This window comes from Rhinopithecus roxellana, chromosome 5 (genome assembly GCF_007565055.1).
Source record: "Rhinopithecus roxellana isolate Shanxi Qingling chromosome 5, ASM756505v1, whole genome shotgun sequence".
Lineage (NCBI taxonomy): Eukaryota > Metazoa > Chordata > Mammalia > Primates > Cercopithecidae > Rhinopithecus > Rhinopithecus roxellana.
In genome coordinates, this window is record NC_044553.1 from 32,552,342 (window position 1) to 32,574,267 (window position 21,926).

At 43.5% G+C, this 21,926-nt stretch overlaps 1 pseudogene; it reads left to right on the top strand.

Annotated features, from left to right (window-relative positions):
- Positions 1 to 20,463: 20,463 nt before the first annotated feature.
- Positions 20,464 to 20,964, top strand: LOC104674034 (annotated as a pseudogene).
- The last annotated feature ends 962 nt before the right edge of the window (positions 20,965 to 21,926 follow it).

Consider the following 21,926-nt stretch of genomic DNA (forward strand, 5'->3'; position numbering starts at 1 on the left):
CACCCACATTGGCCTCCCAAAGTGTTGGGATTACAGGTGTGGGCCACCACGCCCAGCCCACTATTTAATATAATCCTTATAACAGTCCTGCATAGTGGACACTATTGTTCCCATTGTGTACATAGAATAAATGAAATTTTATAAATATTTTGTTCCAAGTCACACAGTTAGGAATCAAGATTTGTATCAGGTTTGTATGAGTCAAGTGCCCATTGTCTTTTCACTCTGACGTTTTTCCTCTTCTTATGCTTGTTGGTTCATAGTGGTGGTGGGGAGGGTATGTGTGTCATATTTTTACTTTTCTAACCTCCTAAATGTACATCCAGTTGTTATGACCAGTTACCCAATTTTGCCAATGGCCCCTCAATGTCTTGTGCACTTCCATCAGAAGTTGGGTAGGTCTTGAAGTATCATCCTTGTATTGAAAATAGTAATTATCCATCAATCTATCCATCCACCCATCCATTCAATATTCCTTAAGAGTCTATACCAGATGCTATACTATGTGCTAAGCATGTCTTAGGCCAAAGAAATGCATCCATAGTTTTTAAAATGAAGACATTGTGGAGTTAGTGGAAGAGGCATTGGCGGGTTGGGAGATTAGGGTAGGGACGGAGAAGAGAAAGGAAGGGAAAGGAAGGAACTTCCTATGAAGTCATTCACCTGGGCACATGAGTATGATGGGGGAAGGCAGGGGAAGACATTGAGATTCTTACACAGCAAGATAGGAATGATAAGGCAAAACCAACAGAATTTTGCCCTAGCATGAAATGCTGCCTGTTTGTGGTACCTTATGATTTTCAGTTCCCTTCTCCAGAAGCTGATACTTTCCTGTATCTCTGATATTCTGTTTACTTTTTTTCAAGCCACTTTTAGAAATTGGCCAGCATATGGACATGGTGGTGCAGCATATGGATGTGGTAGTCCTGGCCACTTGGGAGGCTGAGGCAGGAAGATCACTTGAGCCTGGGAGGTTGAGGCTGCAGTGAGCTATGACTGAGTCACTGCACTCCAGCCTGGCATGATGACAGCTCACTGCAAGCTAGGTTAGTGGAAGATAAAGGCTCTCTCAGGCTGCCAACTCTCAGGCTGCCAAAAACATCAAGTTTCTGACTCGAATCAGGTCTTGAGAGCAAGACTATCTCAAAAAAAAAAAATAAATAATCAGCCAACATAGATGTTAACCTTTGCATTTTGTGTTCTCTGTGTAGGTAGAATCCCCACTTATCTCAACAGCCTACCAGAATTGTGACAGTAGATTCAAGTTATGCTTTTTTTTTTTTTTTTTTTTTGAGATGGGGTCTCGCTCTGTCGCCCAGGCTGGAGTGCAGTGGCCGGATCTCAGCTCACTGCAAGCTCTGCCTCCCAGGTTTATGCCATTCTCCTGCCTCAGCCTCTCGAGTAGCTGGGACTACAGGCGCCCGCCACCTTTCCCGGCTAATTTTTTTTTTGTATTTTTTAGTAGAGACGGGGTTTCACCATGTTAGCCAGGATGGTCTCGATCTCCTGACCTCGTGATCCGCCCGTCTTGGCCTCCCAAAGTGCTGGGATTACAGGCTTGAGCCACTGCGCCCGGCCACCAAGTTATGCTTTTTAAAAGTTTTAAACTGATTTACTGGGCTTAAGAGGGGTTTACTTCTTTTTTTTTTTTTGAGATGGAGTTTTGTTCTTGTTGCCCAAGCTGGAGTGCAATGGTGTGATCTCGGCTCACTGCAACCTCCGCTTCCTGCGTCCAAGCGATTCTCCTGCCTCAGCCTCCTGAGTAGGCACGTGCCACCACATTTAGCTAATTTTTTGTATTTTTAGGAGAGATGGGGTTTCACCATGTTGGCCAGGCTGGTCTTGAATTCCTGACCTCAGATGATCCGCCGGCCTCAGGCTCCCAAAGTGCTGGGATTACAGGCGTGAACCACCACATCTGGCTTACTTCATTTTTTCCCTTGGTTTTCCATGTGTTTGTGTGTATGTAGTAGTCTGTTCTCACACTGCTTTGAAGAAATGCCTAAGACTGGGTAATTTATGAAGGAGAGAAGTTTAATTGACTCATAGTTCCACATTGCTTGGGAGGCCTCAGGAAACTTACAGTCATGGCAGAAGGCAAAAAGCAGGTGCCTTCTTCACAGGGCAACAGGATGGAGTGAGTGCAAGCAGGGGAAATGCCAGATGCTTATGCAACCATCAGATGTCATGAGAATTCATTCACTACTATGAGAACAGCGTGTGGGAAACGGCCCCCATGATTCAATTACCTCCATCTGGTCCTGTCCTTGACATGTGGGGATAATGGGATGAGATTTGGATGGGAACACAGAGCTAAACCATATCAGTGTGCATGATGAATGCATGTGCACACAAGTGTGTATAGGCTTGTACATGTGAAAAGCAAGGGGGACCTGGATTGTTGTTCAATCATTAAAACATGTTCAGAAAGAGGAATCCTGGTGACTAGAAGAGTCCTCACAAAGTGGCCTTTACCTTGGTAAGTTCATTGTGAAATCAGACTCTGAAACTTGATTTTTATTAACAGCCTGAGAGTGCCTTCATCTCCCACTAACCTAGCTTACAAAAGCTAGTAAATACAAAGAGAAATATTGTGAGTATGCAAGAAAGTGTTTATATGTTTTAGAGATCCATACTAAAGTAAATGGTTATCTTGGTCAGCCTGGGCTGCTACAACAAAATACTATATACTTGGTGGCTTAGAAACAACAGGAATATGTTGCTTACATTTCTGGAGGCTGAAAAGTCTAAGATCCAGATGCCAGCAGATTCCATGTGTGGTGAGGGTCTGCTTCCTGCTTAAGAGATGGCTGTGTTCTCCCTCTGTCCTCACATGGTATAAGGGGCTAGGGACCTCTTGAGATCTTGGCACTTATCTCATGAGGGCTCTGTCTCCATGACTTAATCGTCTCCAAAAAGGCTCCACCTCCTAATATCACCTGGGTGGGGTAGGATTTCAACATATGAATTCTGGGGGACAGAAACATTTACACCATGGCAGTAGGGAGGGATCTAGGATTTTCTTTAATATAGTTTAGTTTTTAAAAGTGGGAGAAAGTGAAGCAAGTGTAAGAAAATCTTGATTATGATAAACATGGTTATAGGGTATTTCATACTATTCATTATACCTTATATATATTCATCATATTATTTTCTTCACTTTTTTCCTTTTACTTATTTAAAACCCTAGAATACTTTTGTATGTTTCAAATTTTTCTTTTTTTTTTAACTTTTATTTTCAGTTGAGGAGTACACGTGCAGGTTTGTTATACAGGTAAACTCTTGTCGTGGAGGTTTGTTATATGGATTATTTTGTCACCTAGGTATTACAAGCCTACTACCCACTAGTTATTTTTCGTAATCCTCTCCCTGCTGCCACCTTCCACCTTCCAGTAGGCCCCAGTGTGTGTTGTTCCCCTCTTTGTGTTCATGTGTTCTCATCATTCAGCTTCCACTTATAAGTAAGAACATGTGGTATTTGGCTTTCTGTCCCTGCATTAGTTTGCTAAGGATAATGGGCTCAAGCTCCATCTGTGTCCCTACAAAGGACATGAACTCACTCGTTTTGGTGGCTGCATAGTATTCCATGGTGTATATATACCATCTTTTCTTTCTTTTTTTTTTTTTTGAGACGGAGTCTTGCTCTGCCGCCCAGGCTGGAGTGCAGTGGCCGGATCTCAGCTCACTGCAAGCTCCGCCTCCTGGGTTTATGCCATTCTCCTGCCTCAGCCTCCCGAGTAGCTGGGACTACAGGCGCCCGCCACGTCGCCCGGCTAGTTTTTTGTATATTTAGTAGAGACGGGGTTTCACCGTGTTAGCCAGGATGGTCTCGATCTCCTGACCTCGTGATCTGCCCGTCTCAGCCTCCCAAAGTGCTGGGATTACAGGCTTGAGCCACCGCGACCGGCATATACCATATTTTCTTTATCCAGTCTACCATTGATGGACATTTAGGTTGATTTCATGTCTTTACTATTATGAATAGTCTTGCAACAAACATATGTGTGGATGTGTCTTTACGATAGAATGATTTATATTCCTTTGGGTATATCCAGTAATGGGATTGCTGGTTCAAATGGTAGTTTTGTTTTTAGATCTTTGAGAAATCACCACACTGTTTCTCATATGGTTGAACTAATTTACACTCCCACCAACAGTGTATAAGCATTCCTTCTTCTCCAAAGCCTTGACAGTACCTGTTACATTTTTACTTTAACCACAGCCATTCTGACAGGTGTGAGATAGTATCTCATTGTGGTTTTGATTTGCATTTCTCTAATGATCAGGGATGTTGAGTTGTTTTTCATATGCTTGTTGGCCGTATGTATGTCTTCTTTTGAAAAGTGTCTGTTCCTATTAATGGAGTTTTTTTTTCTATAAATTTGTTTACGTTTCTTTAAAATAGTTTAGTTTAGTTTTTAAAAGTGGGAGAAAGTGAAGCAAGTATAGGAAAGTCTTTATAATGATTAAATCTAGTTATAGGGTATTTCACAGTATTAATTATATATAGTAATTGTATTATTTTCTCCACTTTTGTGTGTTTGAAATTTTTTCTTTCTTTTTGTTTTTGAGACAGAGTTTCGCTCTTGTCGACCAGGCTGGAGTGCAATGGAGTGATCTCAGCTCACTGCAACCTCTGCCTCCCAGGTTCCAGCGATTCTCCGGTCTCAGCCTCTCCAGTAGCTGGGACTACAGGCATGAGCCACTATGCCCAGCTAATGTATTGTATTTTTAGCAGAGACAGGGTTTCACCATGCTGGCCAGGCTGGTCTTGAACTCCTGACCTCAGGTAGTTCACCCTCCTCAGCGTCCCAAAGTGCTGGTATTACAGGCGTGAGCCACTGCACCCAGCCTGAAATTTTTTTTTTTTTTTTTTTTTTTTTTTTTGAGACAGAGTCTCGCTTTGTCGCCCAGGCTGGAGTGCAGTGGCCGGATCTCAGCTCACTGCAAGCTCTGACTCCCGGGTTTACACCATTCTCCCGCCTCAGCCTCCCGAGTAGCTGGGACTACAGGCGCCCGCCACCTCGCCCGGCTAGTTTTTTGTATTTTTTTAGTAGAGACGGGGTTTCACCGTGTTAGCCAGGATGGTCTCGATCTCCTGACCTCGTGATCCGCCCGTCTCGGCCTCCCAAAGTGCTGGGATTACAGGCTTGAGCCACCGCGCCCGGCCTGAAATTTTTCTTAATATAAATTTTAAAAATATTAAGAAAATAACAATAATTTACAGAAATAAATAAAACAGTCAGGTGGCCTGATCATTCAAGTTACCTTAACCGGATATACAACACAGAAAATTAATTTGATTAAGATTTCTGGGTCCACCTGCAATCCTAGCAAGGACAGATAGCTGTAGGATCCAAGCGCAGAAGATTAATGCCCTACTGGTTTAGTCTGTGTGTGCTATGGCAGAATACCTTAGACTGGGCAACTTAAAAAGAACAGAAATTTATTTCTCACAGTTTGGGAGGCTGGGAAGTCCATGGTCAAGGTACTGGCAGGTTTGGTTGTCTGGTGAGGGCCTCATCCTCTGGAGGGGAGGTGGAAGGGTAAATTAACCAAATACTGCCTGAAGCTTCTTTTATAAGGCACTTAATCCCAAACCTGAGGGAGGAGCTCTTACGGCCTGATTGCCATTTAAAGTCCCCACCTCTTGAAACTATCACTTTGCAGCCTGGCCAACATGGTGAAACCCTGTCTCTACTAAAAATAGCCATTTAAAGTCCCCACCTCTTGAAACTATCACTTTGCAGCCTGGCCAACATGGTGAAACCCTGTCTCTACTAAAAATACAAAAATTAGCCAGGCAGTAGTGGTGTGCACCTGTAATCCCAGCTACTCAGGAGGCTGAGGCAGGAGGGTCACTTGAGCCTGGGGAGAGAGGTTGCAGTGAGGCAAGATCACGCCACTACACTCCAGTCTGAGCAAAAAAGTGAGGCCCTGTCTCAACAAAACAAAAATCCTATCACTTTGGCAACATCTGAATTTTGGAGGGGCCGTATTCAAATGATGGTACCTACTATCCGTATAAAATGACGTAACTACCTGTTTTTGTTCTCACATCTTTCTCCAGAAAAAAACGGATTTGATCTCGGTTTACTAAATTACAACTTCAGTACAGTCCTGCCTCCCCCAAAATACTCACAGAGCATCTTCGAGGGGCCCAATCTCTTTGATTGCTCATTTACAGCCTCCTAGTTTACTCCAAGAGATAACTGATTCCCTCCTTTGCATTGAATTCTTGCTAGAATAACCTTCAGAGAGTGGCTCATTTTCTCATCTGCAAATTTTTTTTATTTCTATTTTTTGAGACAGTCTCGCTCTGTTGCCTAGGCTGGAGTACAGTAGTGTAATCTTGGCTCACTGCATCCTCCCTACCCTAGGTTCTAGCGATTCTCATTCTCATCTGCAAATCTTGAGGAGTGCCTCACTGTTGTTCCCTCCTCATACCAACCATATCTCAGATAGTGCTATCCATTATCCAGCACATAGCACAATTAAAACCTCATCTGCTCTAATCCCAGTACTTCGGGAGGCTGAGTCAGGTGGATCATCTGAGGTCAAGAGTTCGAGACCAGCCTAGTCAACATGGTGAAACCCCATCTCTATTAAAAACACACACACAAAAATAGCTGGGCGTGGTGGTGGGCGCCTGTAGACCCAGGTTTTTGGGAGGCTGAGGCAGGAGAATCGCTTGAACCCGTGGGGCAGAGGTTTCAGTGAGAGGGGATAGTGCCACTGCGCTCCAGTGAAAAACTCTGTCAACAAAACAAAACAAAACAAAAAACCTAATCTGCTCAAGTCCACCATGAACAAGCCTGTGGTCTGACAAGGGAGTGCACTTCAGAATTGTGAAATGCTGCCCTCAACAAGGTGTTAAGGGTGAGTCTTTGTTCTTAGAGCTCCCAAGATGGCAGCAAGCCTTTTGTTCTCTGACCAGAGGTTCTTGGCCTCACCGATTCCAAGGAATGGAACCTTGGGCCATGTGGCGAGTGTTATAGCGCTATTAGAAGCTGTGGGTCACGGAAGAGAACCATGAAACCCAGCGACTAGTGTTCAGCTCAATTAGGCACCTAGCCATGCAGGAACAATGGTGAACCTCTAGCCCAAACGGGAGCAGCAAAGGGCACCTCGCTGGATCAGAAACGCAGCGGACACCCTGCCAGATCTGGAGGAGTGGAAGTCAATGGTGGGTCTGTGACAGCGGCGAACAGCAGTGGTGGACAGTGAGCGAAAGCTCACCTCGAGCCGGAAGAAACACGGACCAGGGCCGGGCGCGGTGGCTCAAGCCTGTAATCCCAGCACTTTGGGAGGCTGAGACGGGCGGATCACGAGGTCAGGAGATCGAGACCATCCTGGCTAACACGGTGAAACCCCGTCTCTACTAAAAAATACAAAAAAAACTAGCCGGGCGAGGTGGCGAGCGCCTGTAGTCCCAGCTACTCCGGAGGCTGAGGCAGGAGAATAGCGTGAACCCGGGAGGCGGAGCTTGCAGTGAGCTGAGATCCGGCCACTGCACTCCAGCCTGGGGGACAGAGCGAGACTCCGTCTCAAAAAAAAAAAAAAAAAAAAAAAAAAGAAACACGGACCAGAAGAGTGTACAGTTGCAAGATTTAATAATGTGAAAACAGAGCTCCCATACAAGAGGAGGGGACCCAAAGGGGGTTGACCCTCCCTGCTCGAAAGCCTGGGATTTATATCCCAATCATTGTCCCTCCCCCTGTGCTCTAAGATGATAAATTATTTGACTATTTCTTTACCTCCTGCTTTTAGCTTAATTGGTATTTTAGTGAGCCCTTTTTACTACCTGATTGGTTGGGTGTGAGCTGAGTTACAAACCCAGTGTTTAAAGGTGGGTTTGGTCATCTTCCCCAGCTAGGCTTAGGACTTCTTAGTCAGCCTAGGAAATCCAGCTAGTCCTGTCTCTCAGTCCCCCCTCTCTACAGGAAAACCCAAGTGCTGTTGGGGAGGTTGGCCAACGACCACTCTAACTTCTTCCTGCTGAACTGGGGCATAGTAGGGGTTGTGGAGTTGAGATTTCCTTGGGACAGGTGCCTTCAGTGTCATCAACATTGGAGCATGGGCTTGCAGGCCAGTCCAGGGGTCTGCGGTAGAGCTTAGTCATGGACTGCATCTAGGGCTCCATTTGAGGAACTTATAGCTTCAATTCTGGAAGAGACAAACTTAACAAGGCGGTTAAAGATAAAGGGATTGAAACGTGTAGCTTGAAGTGCAGGGGATTATTTCTTTGGCACACTTCACAGGCCCTGACTATCCACTTGATAGTTTTGAAAAGGCCTGGTCCAGTAAATAATGATTTGGCCATCTGATGGGTGCTATCAATGCCTAAGTGAAAGGTTTGGTGAAGAGTTTTAAGTAATTTCCATTGGTTAGCTCCAGGCAAAAGTATTTTTCTTTCTTCAGTGGCTAGCCATCCTGAGGGGAGGAAACTATGTCCTCGTGAGGTTCCCCATTCTATTTCTTCTGCTGAGTACTGGGGCTTGGTTTCCCGGAGGGGATTACCCCATACTAGGGGTCCTTCTATAAGCATTTCTAATCGATGATCCCACCTTGTGGCTCTTTTGGCTTCAGTATCCGCTTGGCAGTTCCCTTCTATTTCCCTTTCCTTTCCTTTCTGATGACCCTGGCAGTGTAAGACTGCTACCTCTTTAGGTTTCTGTACAGCCAATAATAATCTCCTGATGGCTTCCTGATGTTTGATACGTGTTCCCTCAGAAGTTAGGAATTCCCTTTCTCTCCATATTGCTGCATGGGCATGGAGGACTAGGTAAGCATACTTAAAGTCTGTATATATATTTACCCTTTTTCCTTCTCCTAATTCTAGTGTATAATGGCCCCTGCTTTTGCTAGGATGTCTCTCCCTAACAAAGGAGTGGGGCTTTCAGGCATAATTAGAAAGGCATGTGAAGAGAGTAAAGTTCCCCAGCCACAACTTAGTGGCTGGGAGAAGTGTCTAGTGACTGCCTGTCCTAGGACCCCTCGGATAGTGACAGATCTGGAGGACAGTTGTCCGGGACAGGAGAGTAAGACTGAGAAGGCTGTGCCAGTGTCCAGGAGACAGTTAACCTCCTGGCCCTCAATGGTCAAGCATACCCAGGGCTCTGTGAGGGTGATGGCATGGGCTGGTGCTTGGCATGGGCTGGCACTTGCCCCGGGCACCCTCAGTCCTGCTGCTGGATCATCTGGTTAGTGGCTTCTGACTCAGAGGACCTTCGTCACCTGGGGCAGTGAGCCTTCCAGTGATTCCCTTGACATAAGGGACGTGGACAAGGGGGTGGTTTATTTCTATTCAGACAATTTTTTTAGTGTCCTCGTAGACCCCACTGGAAGCAAGCCCTATTAGGCATGCGATGTTCCCAGCCTTTCGCTTTTCCAGAGCCTCCAACGTCTGCTTGCCTGAGGGCCATGACTAAAGTGGTGACCTTCTTCTTATCCCGTTTGTCCCGTTCTGCCAGCTCCTCCTGATCTCTATTATAAAAAATGGAAGTTGCCAAGTTCAATAGGGTTTCTAAGTTTTGCTCCAGGCCTAAGGTGGACTTTTGAAGTTCTTTCTAATGTCTGCAGCTGACTGAGTGATAAACTTATCCTTTAAGATTAGTTGGCCTTCAATAGAGTCAGGTGACAGAGAGGTATGCTTCCTCATTGCCTACTTTAGTCTCTCCAGAAAGGCAGTAGGATTTTCTTCCTTTTCTTGTGTTATAGTGGACATCAGTGAATAATTTATAGGCTTCTTACTAGTTTTCCTTAGTCCTTCTAGCACTCAAGTTAGCAATGTCTGTGGCACCAATCTCCATGTTCTGATTCTGCGTCCCAGTGAGGGTCTACACTGGGAACTGCCTGCTGGCCTGTGGGGAATCATTCTCTTTGCTCTGTTGTCATCCTATTATTGACCTGACTGAGATACCAGAGATCGCCAAACTCTCAGGCTGTGGTTATGGCGGCACTTCTCTCATTTGGGGTTCATGTCTAATCTAGCAGTAACATTGTATCCCTCCATATCAGATCAAAGGATTGTCCTAACCCTGTAAAACATCAATACAGCCATCAGGGTTGTCTGAGAATTTACCTAGGTCTATTTTAATTTGCTTTAAGTCTGAGAGGGAAAAAGGTACATGTGCTCTGGCTGGGCCGAATTCTCCAAAATACATCTTAGGGGTGTTTTTGCCTTGGAGGGAACATTTCCCATCTGAAAAAAGAACATAGGAATGCCAGCACCCCTAGTCATTTCCTGACGAGCAGTAGTCCTAGAGTGTCCTCTATGGTCCTAATGCTTATTGCTTTCCAGGGTGCATAACCACCCACGGACCTCTGCTTATCGGATTAGTTACGCTCACCCACGTGGCAGTGCTGCACCTGTTTTCCCACCTTTCTTGACCACAAACAAAGGGGTCCGGGCTCCTGGATTCTAGTGGTCTTTTACCAGCGTGCCCAACATTGCATTTGCACTCAGGGGTGAGTTCTAGAGCTGGGCTGGGTTCCTGAGTATTTCATAACAACCAAGCTGCCCCATCAAGATGCACTCCCATAAACAACAGTTCTTATGCAAATTCATTTCAGAGAGGGTATAGGTAACCTTTTAAGTCAGGATTGAGATAGAGTTTTTTGATTCTGTAAGTACTTTAAGACTTGGCTGAGTGCAAATAGCTCGCACCTTTGAGGAGACCAATTATTAGGCAATTTTCCTAACTCTGCTTCTACAAGAGTTTCCCTATTAATTACTTAATACGTATTGTGTGTGTGTTTTTTTTTCCTCAATCACCTGGGAGGACCCATCTATTGTCCTGTCCTGACGGGAGTTCCTCCTAGGTCTGGTCAGACCTTTGTATGGTAATTAAGATTTAAATCCCTCATTAGGAAACCTGCTAGGTTAAGGGAATTTTCAGTGGTTAATGTTAAATCACTTTTTTCTTTCTTTTTTTTTTTTTTTTGAGGCGGAGTCTCGCTCTGTCTCCTGGGCTGGAGTGCAGTGGCCGGATCTCAGCTCACTGCAAGCTCCGCCTCCCGGATTTACGCCATTCTCCTGCCTCAGCCTCCCGAGTAGCTGGGACTACAGGTGCCTGCCAGCTCGCTTGGCTAGTTTTTTTGTATTTTTTTAGTGGAGACGGGGTTTCACCGTGTTAGCCAGGATGGTCTCGATCTCCTGACGTCGTGATCTGCCCGTCTCGGCCTCCCAAAATGCTGGGATTACAGGCTTGAGCCATCGCGCCCGGCCTAAATCACCTTTTTCTAACAGAATAGCCCCACATTTTAAGATTTTTGAGTTAGTAACCTACCTTTTTGCTTTATTTGACTTAGAATTGTTCTGAACTGGTGAGGTGTGCTCACAATAAGATTTCCTCTAAAAGTTATTTTTCTACTTTCTTCTGTTAGCAAAGCAGTTGCCACTATACATTGAATGCATTTGGGCCATCTGCGGGTGACTGGGTTGAGGATTTTTGATAGGAAGGCTACGGGTTGTCAGTGGTCTCAGTGCTTTCGGGCTATGCCCTTATTTAACAACAAGTTGGTATTGGAATGTTATAGGGTCATGGAGAAGACCTTCAATTATTAATTATAGGTTCTAAGTTTACCTTGCTTCTAAAGGAATAGGGTACACTTCTTTTCTTTACTACTTCTCTCTTTCTTTGTCTCTTTGACTCTGTCTCTTTCTTTGACTCCCTCTTTGACTTTCTGTCTCTTCCTCTCTCTCTCTGCCTCTTTTCCTCTCTCCTCTCTTTGTAGATGGATTTTGGAAACACAGAGGAAGGACGTTCCCTTGTTGCTCCCATTTGCCACTATAGGAATATGCGCCTCCCTTTAATTTACTCAATTCACTTTCATCCTAATCTGTTATGTTGTCGTAGACCTAGTTCCAGTTGTTAAAGTATTGGGTTATCAGTTCTAAGGCCCTGGCCAAGGAGCCAAGGCTTGGAGATTGTACTGCAGGGAGGGTAAGCTGGGTAGAAACTGGGGGGAGGAGAGCATCTTATACAATGGGAAAGCAATTCTCTTAGCCATTTACAAACTTGGGGCCCTGGCAAGGGTGGTGGGGAATGGGTCCCACATAACTGCCCATGTCGAAGCTATATACCTAATATATAGCTTAATATATTACTATTATATATTAGTAATATATAATATTATTAATATTATATTAATAATTATTATTATTATTAATAATATAATATTACCAGCGTGCCCAACATTGCATTTGCACTCAGGGGTGAGTTCACTAAGACTCCCTGGGTTCATAGCCTAGATGCCTAAGGACGCAGCGTAGAGCTTCCCTAGATCCCTTTGGCGATAAAACTTGCTTTAATACTTGGAAGAGGGAGTGAAAGTCTGAAGCACTAGTATCTAGCAGGCAGGGATCAGAGGAAGTAGATTCCAAGGTAAGGAGAATTTTGGGGCTACACTTTCAAGAAAGTTGTGGTTGGGACCCAGGAGGTATGGGTCAGAAGGAGAGGTAGGGGTGCACGCATGGTGACTGTTGAGTAGAGACTTCTGGCTGCACCATGATCTCGATCAGCCAATGCTGGGAGTTCGGGATGACAACTTTCTGCCTCTAGTCGGCCCTCGGCTTCCCCCAGGAAAATTGTGAAAGCAGAAGCTGGTTCCAGGCAGACCAACTCTTCCAACCCAGAAGGGTTGGGGGTTATTAGAAAGCCTTTTCCCAGGAAGCCTCACACCTGAGTCTTAAGTCTGGCGGCCATGCTAATCATTTTTAACCAGCTGACAGGTGGCCGGTATTTTCCTCCAATTCTAAGGAAGAATAGGACCGAATAGCAAGTGAAAGTGGTCCGATATTACTTACCGCTTTGGAGAATCCTTATATGAGGCCACCAAATGTTATGGGTGGTTCTTTGTTCTTAGAGCTCCCAAGATGGGGTGGGCCACTCCCAAGATGGTGGCAAGCCTTTTGTTCTCTGACCAGAGGTTCTTGGCCTCACGGATTCCAAGGAATGGAACCTTGGGCCATGTGGTGAGTGTTATAGCTCTATTAGAAGCCATGGATCATGGAAGAGAACCGTGAAACCCAGCGACTAGAGTTCCGCTCAATTAGGACAAACCTGGGCACTTAGCTGCACAGGAACAATGGTGAGCCTCTAGCCCAAACGGGAGCAGCAATGGGCGCCTCGCTGGATCAGAAACACAGTGGACACCCTGCTGGATCCGGAGGGATGGAAGTCAATGGGAGGTCTGTGGTTGCGGGTAACAGCAGTGGTGGACAGTGAGCGAAAGCTCACCTCGAGCCGGAAGAAACACTGACCAGAAGAGTGTGCAGTTGCAAGGTTTAATAGTGTGAAAACAGAGCTCCCATACAAGGGGAGGGGACCCAAAGGGGGTTGCCCCTCCCTGCTCGAATGCCTGGGGTTTATATCCTAGTCATTGTCCCTCCCACTATGTTCTCAGACAATAGATGATTTGACTATTTCTTTACCCCTGCTTTTAGCCTAATTGGTATTTTAGTGAGCCCTCTTCACTACCTGATTGGTCGGGTCTGAGCTGAGTTATAAGCCCAGTGTTTAAAGGTGGGTTTGGTCATCTTCCCCAGCTAGGCTTAGGAATTCTTAGTCGACCTAGGAAATCCAGCTAGTGCTATCTCTCAAAGGGAACTCTAGCAGCTGCATTCTCATGGAAATGTTTAGATTAATTAGAGGACAAAGTTTTTTTTTTTTTTTTTTGGAGACAGAGTCTCTGTCTGTCACCCAGGCTGGAGCACAGTGGCGCAGTCTTGGCTCACTGCAACTGCTGCCTCCCGGGTTCAAGGAATTCTTGTGCCTCATCCTCCCGAGTAGTTGGGATTACAGGCTTGCACCACCACACCCTGCTAATTTTTTTTTTTTTTTTTGTATTTTTAGTAGAGTCGGGTTTCACCATGTTGGCCAGGCTGGTCTCAAACTCCTGATCTCAAATGATCCTCCCATATCAGCCTTCCAAAGTGTTGGGATTACAGGCATGAGCCACTGCACCTGGCCTGAGGACAAACTTTCCTTTTGTGTCTACAAATGAGTGAATGAAAAATCATTTTTAGAGAATGAAAGCTAATTTCAAGAGAGCAGAGAGAGGGCAGAGACTTCTGGGATCTGAGCTCTCCCTTATGACTTTCACGCCCTGGGACTGTAGTAACTTCTCATGTGTGTGTGTGTCCTCAATCTTCCTGGCATGTGACGACGAACCCCAAGTTTATACTCCAGACAACATAGCCGCTTCAAAACCTGAGAAATAGCAGAACTGTATGAGGATTCTTGACCTGTGGCCCAACCTCTCTGCCCTGTTTGCCCAGCACCAGCCTCCTGGAATAACAGAGATGGCTAAAGCAAAACCTCCTCTGTGTTTACAAATAGTTCTCAAAGACATGGTTTAATCTCATCCTCCTTCAGATCTGTGAGATAGCTATTATTTCTATTTAAAGAGACAAGACACTAGGGCACAGAGAAGTTAAGTAATTCATTCACCGTCACAGAGTTAATTGATAGCAGAGCCATGATGTGAACTGAGATATTCCATCTCCTGGAGGAGTTCATCTGTATCTAAATCCAAATTATTACTAAGCTTTGAGCTACAATCTTTCTTTTCTTTTCTTTTCTTTTCTTTCTTTTCTTTTTTTCTTTTCTTTTCTTTTCTTTTCTTTTCATTTTTGAGACAGAGTCTTACTCTCTCACCCAGGCTGGAGTGCAGTGGCGTCATCTTGGCTGTTGCCTTGACCTCCCTGGGCTCAGCTGAGCCTCCCGAGTAGCTGGGACCCTGTGCATGTGCCACCACGTGCACCTAATTTTTGTACTTTTTGTAGAGACAGGATTTTGCCATGTTCCCCAGGCTGGTCTCAAATTCTTGGGCTCGAGGGATCTGCCTGCTTCTGCCTCCCAAAGAGCTGGGATTACAGACATGAGCCACTGTGCCCAGCCTATGATATTTCTATAAGAAAAATGCTAGTTATAGCCACCAAGTTATGTTACCACAAGAAATGACTCATTATTAGCTGCAGGCTTAGAATGTTCATAGCCAAAAGCCATATTTCATTCTGTGTTGAACTCATTAATTTAAACCATTCCTAATTTTTTATTGTGATGAGTCAATAGATAATATTTACAGTTAATAAATCAAGAAAAACAAATATAAGTATATTACATATACCAATTCAATGGTAATCGACAATATAACTTAAAAGCAAACTATTAATAAATCTGGGTAATGGGTGTGGAGTGTGGGTGCTGTGGAGATGGGTGCAAGAGACTTTTGTTTTTCATTTAAAACAACTTGGTACAGTCTAAGTTTTTCAAACGTGCAAATGTTACTTCTATAAATTAAAAAAAATTATTTTATTTTATTTTATTTGAGACAGAGTCTTGCTCTGCCACCCAGGCTGGAGTGCAGTGGCGCAATCTCGGCTCGCTGCAACCTCTACCCCCTGGGCTCAAGCAATTCTCCTGCTTCAGCTTCCCAAGTAGCTGGATTCACAGGCGTGTGCCACCACGGCCGACTAATTTTTGTGTTTGTAGTTAAGATGGGGTTTCACCATGTTGGCCAGGCTGATCTCAAACTCCTGACCCTGTGATCTGCCTCCTTCAACCTCCCAAAATGCTGGGATTATAGTCATGAGCCACTGCGCTGGGCCGAAAAATTTTTTTTTAAATAGAAAAATGAAGTAAAAAATATTTTATCAGTGAGTGATTGCTTAGTCATATGTAATGCTATGTAGCCAATAAAAAAAAAAGAGATACCTCTTTACAAATTTTAAGTAAGAAGAACACATTGCAGAATGATACTAGAATAATACTATTTATTTCAAATTGTGTGTGTGTGTGTGTGTGTAGATAAACTTGCACACCAAACTGGAAGGATATATACCAAAGTGTAGGAATAAAGAAAGAGTAGGGAGGAGAGAAAGACTTTATTTACTTTCTTTTTTTTTTTTTTTTTTTTTTTTGAGACGGAGTCTCGCTCTGTCGCCCAGGCTGGAGTGCAGTGGCGCCATTTTGGCTCACTGCAACCTCCACCTCCTGAGTTCAAGTGATTCTTCTGCCTCAGCCTCCTGAGTAGCTGGGACTACAGGTGCGCACCACCACACACAGGTAATTTTTGTATTTTTAGTAGAGACAGGGTTTCACCTTATTTGCCAGGCAGATCTTGAAAACCTGACCTCATGATCCTCCCGCCTCAGCCTCCCAAAGTGCTGGGATTACACGCATGAGCCACTGTGCCCAGCCGATTACTTTCTGTCACGCGCGTCCGTGTGAAGAGACCACTAAACAGGCTTTGTGTGAGCAATAAAGCTTTTTAATCATCTGGGTGCAGGTGGGCTGAGTCCGAAAAGAGAGTCAACAAAGGGAGACTGGGGTGGGGCCGTTTTATAGGATTTGGGAGGTAGTGGAAAATTATAGTCAAAGGGGTTTGTTCTCGGGTGGGCATGGGCGGGGTTCACAAGGTGCTCAGTGATGGAACTTCTGAGCCAGGAGAAGGAATTTCACAAGGTAATGTCATCAGTTAAGGCAAGAACCGGCCATTTTTACTTCTTTTGTGATTCTTCACTTGCTTCAGGCCGTCTGGATGTATACATGCAGGCTTGAGCTCAGAGGCCTGACACTTTCTATACTTCTATATATTGTCTGATTTTTTTCAAGGAGCATGTGCATTGAATATGAATGTATATGGACAATTCTGCAGGTTCAAAGCTAAAGTGATTCTGTGTGTTTTCCTTTTCTTTTTATGCCATGAAAGAGCCCACATGTGGTTGTATGGTGTTATGTATGAGAGTCAGGATCTTACACTGATTTGTAGTGAGGAAATCCACTGGTTCTCTGTTCCGTGGTATTGTTGCAGAAGGGAAGTTTATGAGTCAAATCACTCCACTCTTGTGCCTTAACGTCACCACAGAGCTGACCAAAAGTCTGACTCATGTTTCTTTTTATATTGTTAGATTTCCTTTCTCTGCTTGGTTTTGAGCATATGTCCCCAGAATGCATGGAATTTAAATCCCCAAATCTAGAATTAATATTTCATGACTGTAACAAGGTATCTGTCCCACACTTTGGAATTCTGGACTTTGGGTCTTGATTTACCCTGGTACTTATTAGAATCTTTTTGAGACCTTGGCAATGAAATTATTGACTTTGAGCCTTGGTATCTTCATCTGTATCATGAAGATGTTAATAATATTAATCCCACAGTATTATTGCCATGATCAAATGGGATAACCTCTATGAAAGCCTTTGAAAATTATAAGCAATATACAAATAAATATAACATACTATTATTTTATTAGTCCTAGTAACAAAAAGATACTTAATTCTCACTGACTACAGGGTTAGAGAATGAAGACTCCCTGCCTTACTTCTCCTTTCCATGCCGTGCAAAATGTTCCCCCAACTCCATCCCACAAAAAAAGATTTGCTTGGCAGTACAATTTTGATTGCTTGATGTTTCCATAGTGGTGTACCAAGAATCATAGGCAAGACAAGGAACTTGTAGCAAAATATTTCCTTGTTCTGTCCCCAGCCCAGATTTGTCCCCAGCAATACCAGGTTATTTATACCTTTTCTTCCCTTTATACTTGGCTCCTAGGAAAGCCAGGGCCCATGGCCTGTGCAGTGTTTTATTAAAGGGTCTTCCAGTAGGATTGTAATGGTTTTAAAAGGTGATCACAAATTCTTTGACATTTCTCCCATTGAGTGTGGGATCTATATTCCCTTCCTTTGAATCTGGGTGGATTCATGACTGCTTTGACTGATAGAGTATGGCAGAAGTGTTGCTATGTGAATTTCAAGCCTAAGTTACAGAAGACCATGCAGCCTCTGCCTTGTTAACTAGGACATTTGTTTATAGATTCTTGTCATCTTAAAAAGTCCAGCTACCCCGAGCCACTGTGTTAGAGAGGCAATGTGTAGATGCTGTGATCAGTAATCCCTGTTTAGCCTGGTCTTCTAGCCAAGATATCAGAAATACGAGGGAAACCAGCTTGGACCCATCACACCACTCTGCATGCCAGATGAATGCCAAGTGTCCTCCACCGATGCCTCATGGAACAGAATTCTCCACCTGAGCTCTGCTTAAATTCATGACCTACAAAATTGTTTTGGGGTAGCTTGTTACATAATAATTGGTAACCAGAACAGGAACGATAACCCCGTTTTAGTTCAACTTTTGGACAGATTACGCATAATTATGGGGGTCAATTTATCTTTCTTTTTTCTTTCTTCGCAGTGAATTTTTTTTTTTTTTTTTTACAGAGTCTTGCTTTGTTGACCAGGTTGGAGTGCAGTGGTGCCATCTTGGCTCACTGTAGCCTCAACTTCTTGGGCTCAAGCAATCCTCCCACTTCAGCTTCCCAAGTAGTTGGTACTACAGGTGTGTGTCACTATGCTTGGCTAATTTTTGGTTTATTTTTTGTAGAGATGACATCTCACTCTGTTGCCCAGGCTGGTCTCAAACTCCTGGGCTCAAGTGATCCTCCCATTATGGCCCCCAAAGTGCTGGGATTATAAGCATGAGCCACGATGCCTGGCCTTCCTACAGCACTCAGTATTCCAAGAGGTCTCCCATCCAAGCACTAACCAGGCCCAACTCTGCTTAGTTTCTGAGATCAGATAAGTTCCTTTTATTAAAAAAAAAAAAATAGAGCTTACTGACTATTTATGATAAAACTGGGTATTTAGATAAAGACTTCCAAAGAGATATCCTAAGCTTGAACTCTTACCCCAAATAGGGAACACCAGAGCTTCTTTGCTGTCATCTTGCCTGAGAAACTTCCTTGCACTGGGGCTACTGAGTCAACAACATTCTTCATAAAAAGAATTTTCCTTTGGGAGTCTGAGGCCGGTGGATAATTGAGCTCAGGAGTTTGAGACCAGCCTGGCCACTTAGTGAAACTCTGTCTCTATAAAAAAATACAAAAATTAGCCAGGTGTAGTGACAGGTGCCTGTAGTCCCAGATACTCAGGAGGTTGAACCTGGGAGATGGAGGTTGCAGTGAGCCAAGATTGTGCCATTGCACTCCAGCCTGGGTGACAGAGCAAGACTCCATCTCAAAAAAAAGAATTTGGTAAGAATATTCATAGGTACTCACCGTTTCTCTTAGGTAAAGAGCTAAGAGTGGAATTCCTGGGTTATGGGATAGATATATGTTTAACTTGGTAGGAAATTGCTAATTTGTCTAAGTGTTTATATTGTTTTGCACCTCCATTAGGGAAGTATGAGTGATCATTCCTCATCTCACCAACATTTGGTATTGTCAGATGGGTTTTTTTTCATTTAATTTTGGTGAATTCTAATTTATCTGTTTTTGTTGTTGTTGTTGTTGTTGTTGTTGCTGCTGGTGTTTTTGGTATTGTATCTTAGAAATTGTTGGCTAATCCAAAGTCACAAAGATTTACACCTGTGTTTTCTCCCAAGCGTTTTATAGCTTTAGCTCTTACTTTTAGGTATATGATCCCCTGTGAGTTAACTTTTGTACATGATGTGAAGAAATGGTCCAAACTGATTCTTTTGCATGTGGATATCCAGATGTCCTAGGACCATTTGTTGTAAAGATGGTTCTTTCCTTACTGAGTTGCCTTGATCTCTTTGTGGAAAATCAGTTGACCATAAATGTATGGATTTATTTCTGGACTCAATTCGACTGATGTATATGCCTATCCTTATGCATAGTTTTAATTGTGGTAATTCACTGTAGTCTTAATTGTGACAATTCATCATAGTCTTAATTTGCATTTAATTGTATTTTCCTGATGACTAATAATTGCCCTAGAAAGATCCTTCTTACCCATGCCAGTCAATCCCTTTCCTCAGCCCCATTCCCCCAGAGCCAGCCACTGTTTTGATTAGTTTCCACTGTAGATGAGTTTTAACCTGTTCAGAACCATTATATAAAAGGATTCACACAGTGTACACTTTTTAGTATGGGCTTCTTTCACTCAGCCTGTTTTTGAGATTTATCCATGTATGGTGTATATCATAGTTTGTTCCTTTCAGAAGAAATTTTTACCACAAAGATTTTCAAATTTATCTCAACTTATTTCTTTTTATTTAATTTGTATGTGAAAAATTTTAGCCTATTTTTTACATTTCTCATCCAATTGCAGATTATTTTAAATTTACAGTTTTAGCTTTGCCCAGTTTTGGATCTCTAATGTTTTGCTTATTTCTGGTTTTTGTCAAGCCCAGGCACTTAACTTCTGCTAATCCCTTGAAAGCTGTACCAGAGTCAAGGGCCATTTTCTTCCTTCTTTTAAAGCTCACATACATTGCCATTTTTTTATTAGCTGACGTGTGTGTTTATCCAAACATCTGATTTATTCCAGCTTTAGATTATATTTTTGCATCTGAGTTATTAAAATACACATTTAGTTTACAATACCTAAAAGCATTTATCAAAAATTTACTGAAGTTATTCATGGTATTTGGGGGGAAACACTATCTAAAAGGAAAAGGGACCCATGATTATTTATTTATTTATTTACTGCACTTGATTTTGAAGATGAGTCTGGAAGTGTTAGTTGCAAAGATATGCATTTGCTTCTCTGGCTACAAGAAAGAACAGAAATGCACAAAGAGGAGCAATGTGAAGAAGAAGAGGCGATGATCCCCAGACCGACCAAAGCCCGCACTCCGCTGTATCCTGCGCCCAGTGCCTATGTCCCACCACCGTCGCTGCCACCATGCCCGGGAGTAAGGCTGAAGGGGATGCTAAAGGAGATAAAGCCAAGGTGAGGTAGGAACCGCAGAGAAGATCCACAAGGTTGTCTGCTAAACCTGCTCCTGCAAAGTCAGAGCCCAAGCCTAAAAAGGCCTCTGCAAAAAAGAGACAGAAGGTACCTAAAGAGAAAAAGGTAAAAGCTGATGCTGGCAAGGAGGGGAATAACCCTGCAGAAAATAGAGATGCCAAAACAGACCAGGCACAGAAAGCTGAAGGTGCTGTAGATGCCAAGTGAAGTGTGTGCATTTTTGATAACTGTGTACTTCTGGTGACTGTACAGTTTGAAATACTATTTTTTTATCAAGTTTTATCAAAATGCAGATTTTGTTTTGCTTTTTTTTTTTTTTTTTTTTTTTTTTAAGCTATGTTGTTAGTACACAGAACACTTAATTGTTGTTTTGGGGGGAAGGTCCATAGGTCACTAATAGAAAGTCCCCGATGCTGGACTGATGTGGGGAAAACACCTTTTCCTTCTAGTTTTGAGAGACTTCCTCTTGGGCCCCAGGAGGAGGGATTCCCTGACTTTGACACACATGGCCACTTTGGTACAAAAGCCTTGTGGTATGAAAAAACAAATTCGTTTTTTATGTCCTCTTCTTTCTACCTTTCAGAATAGACTTAAATCCCTTAAACCCAGACATCTTCTGGGAGCTGACCTCCAATAACTGGTTACCAGTGTGTCAGACAATCTGGACTTTCCCCTCAACAGAGTAGTGGTTCCTGTTTCTAGGTTGGGGATCTTCAGATAAATTCTGTCATTTTCATTTCACTTCCTGAAAGCCAGAGTCGGCTCACGACAAGTTGTTAAACAGCATATGCTAAATGTGAAATGTCAACCCTCACTCTAAACTTTCCCTGTTCAGAGCATCAGAGGAAGACTTCATTGGGTGTCACAGTGGCTTTCTGATTTTTGGAAGTCCATTGAAGAAGGGAGTTTGAAAGTTATTGTATACTGTTAATGATTGTCTGCCCATGTTCTGCCCAAAATACCACGATTCTTTATGGAAATTAATAAAGCTGGATACAGTTTGGCTTGGGAAAAAAAAAGAAATGCACAAAGAAGGCAAAGTGAGCTTGTGCTGTTCTGAAGAATAACTTGAAGAAGAGTGAGTTTGTGGGATAGCCAGTCTCCTCACCTTTTCCTCCTTCACTCTTGAATTCTTGGTCTCCTCTGGCTCCTGTCTTTTTTGTCCTTTTTTTTCCCCCAAATAATACCTGCCTTGGGCAAAATTAT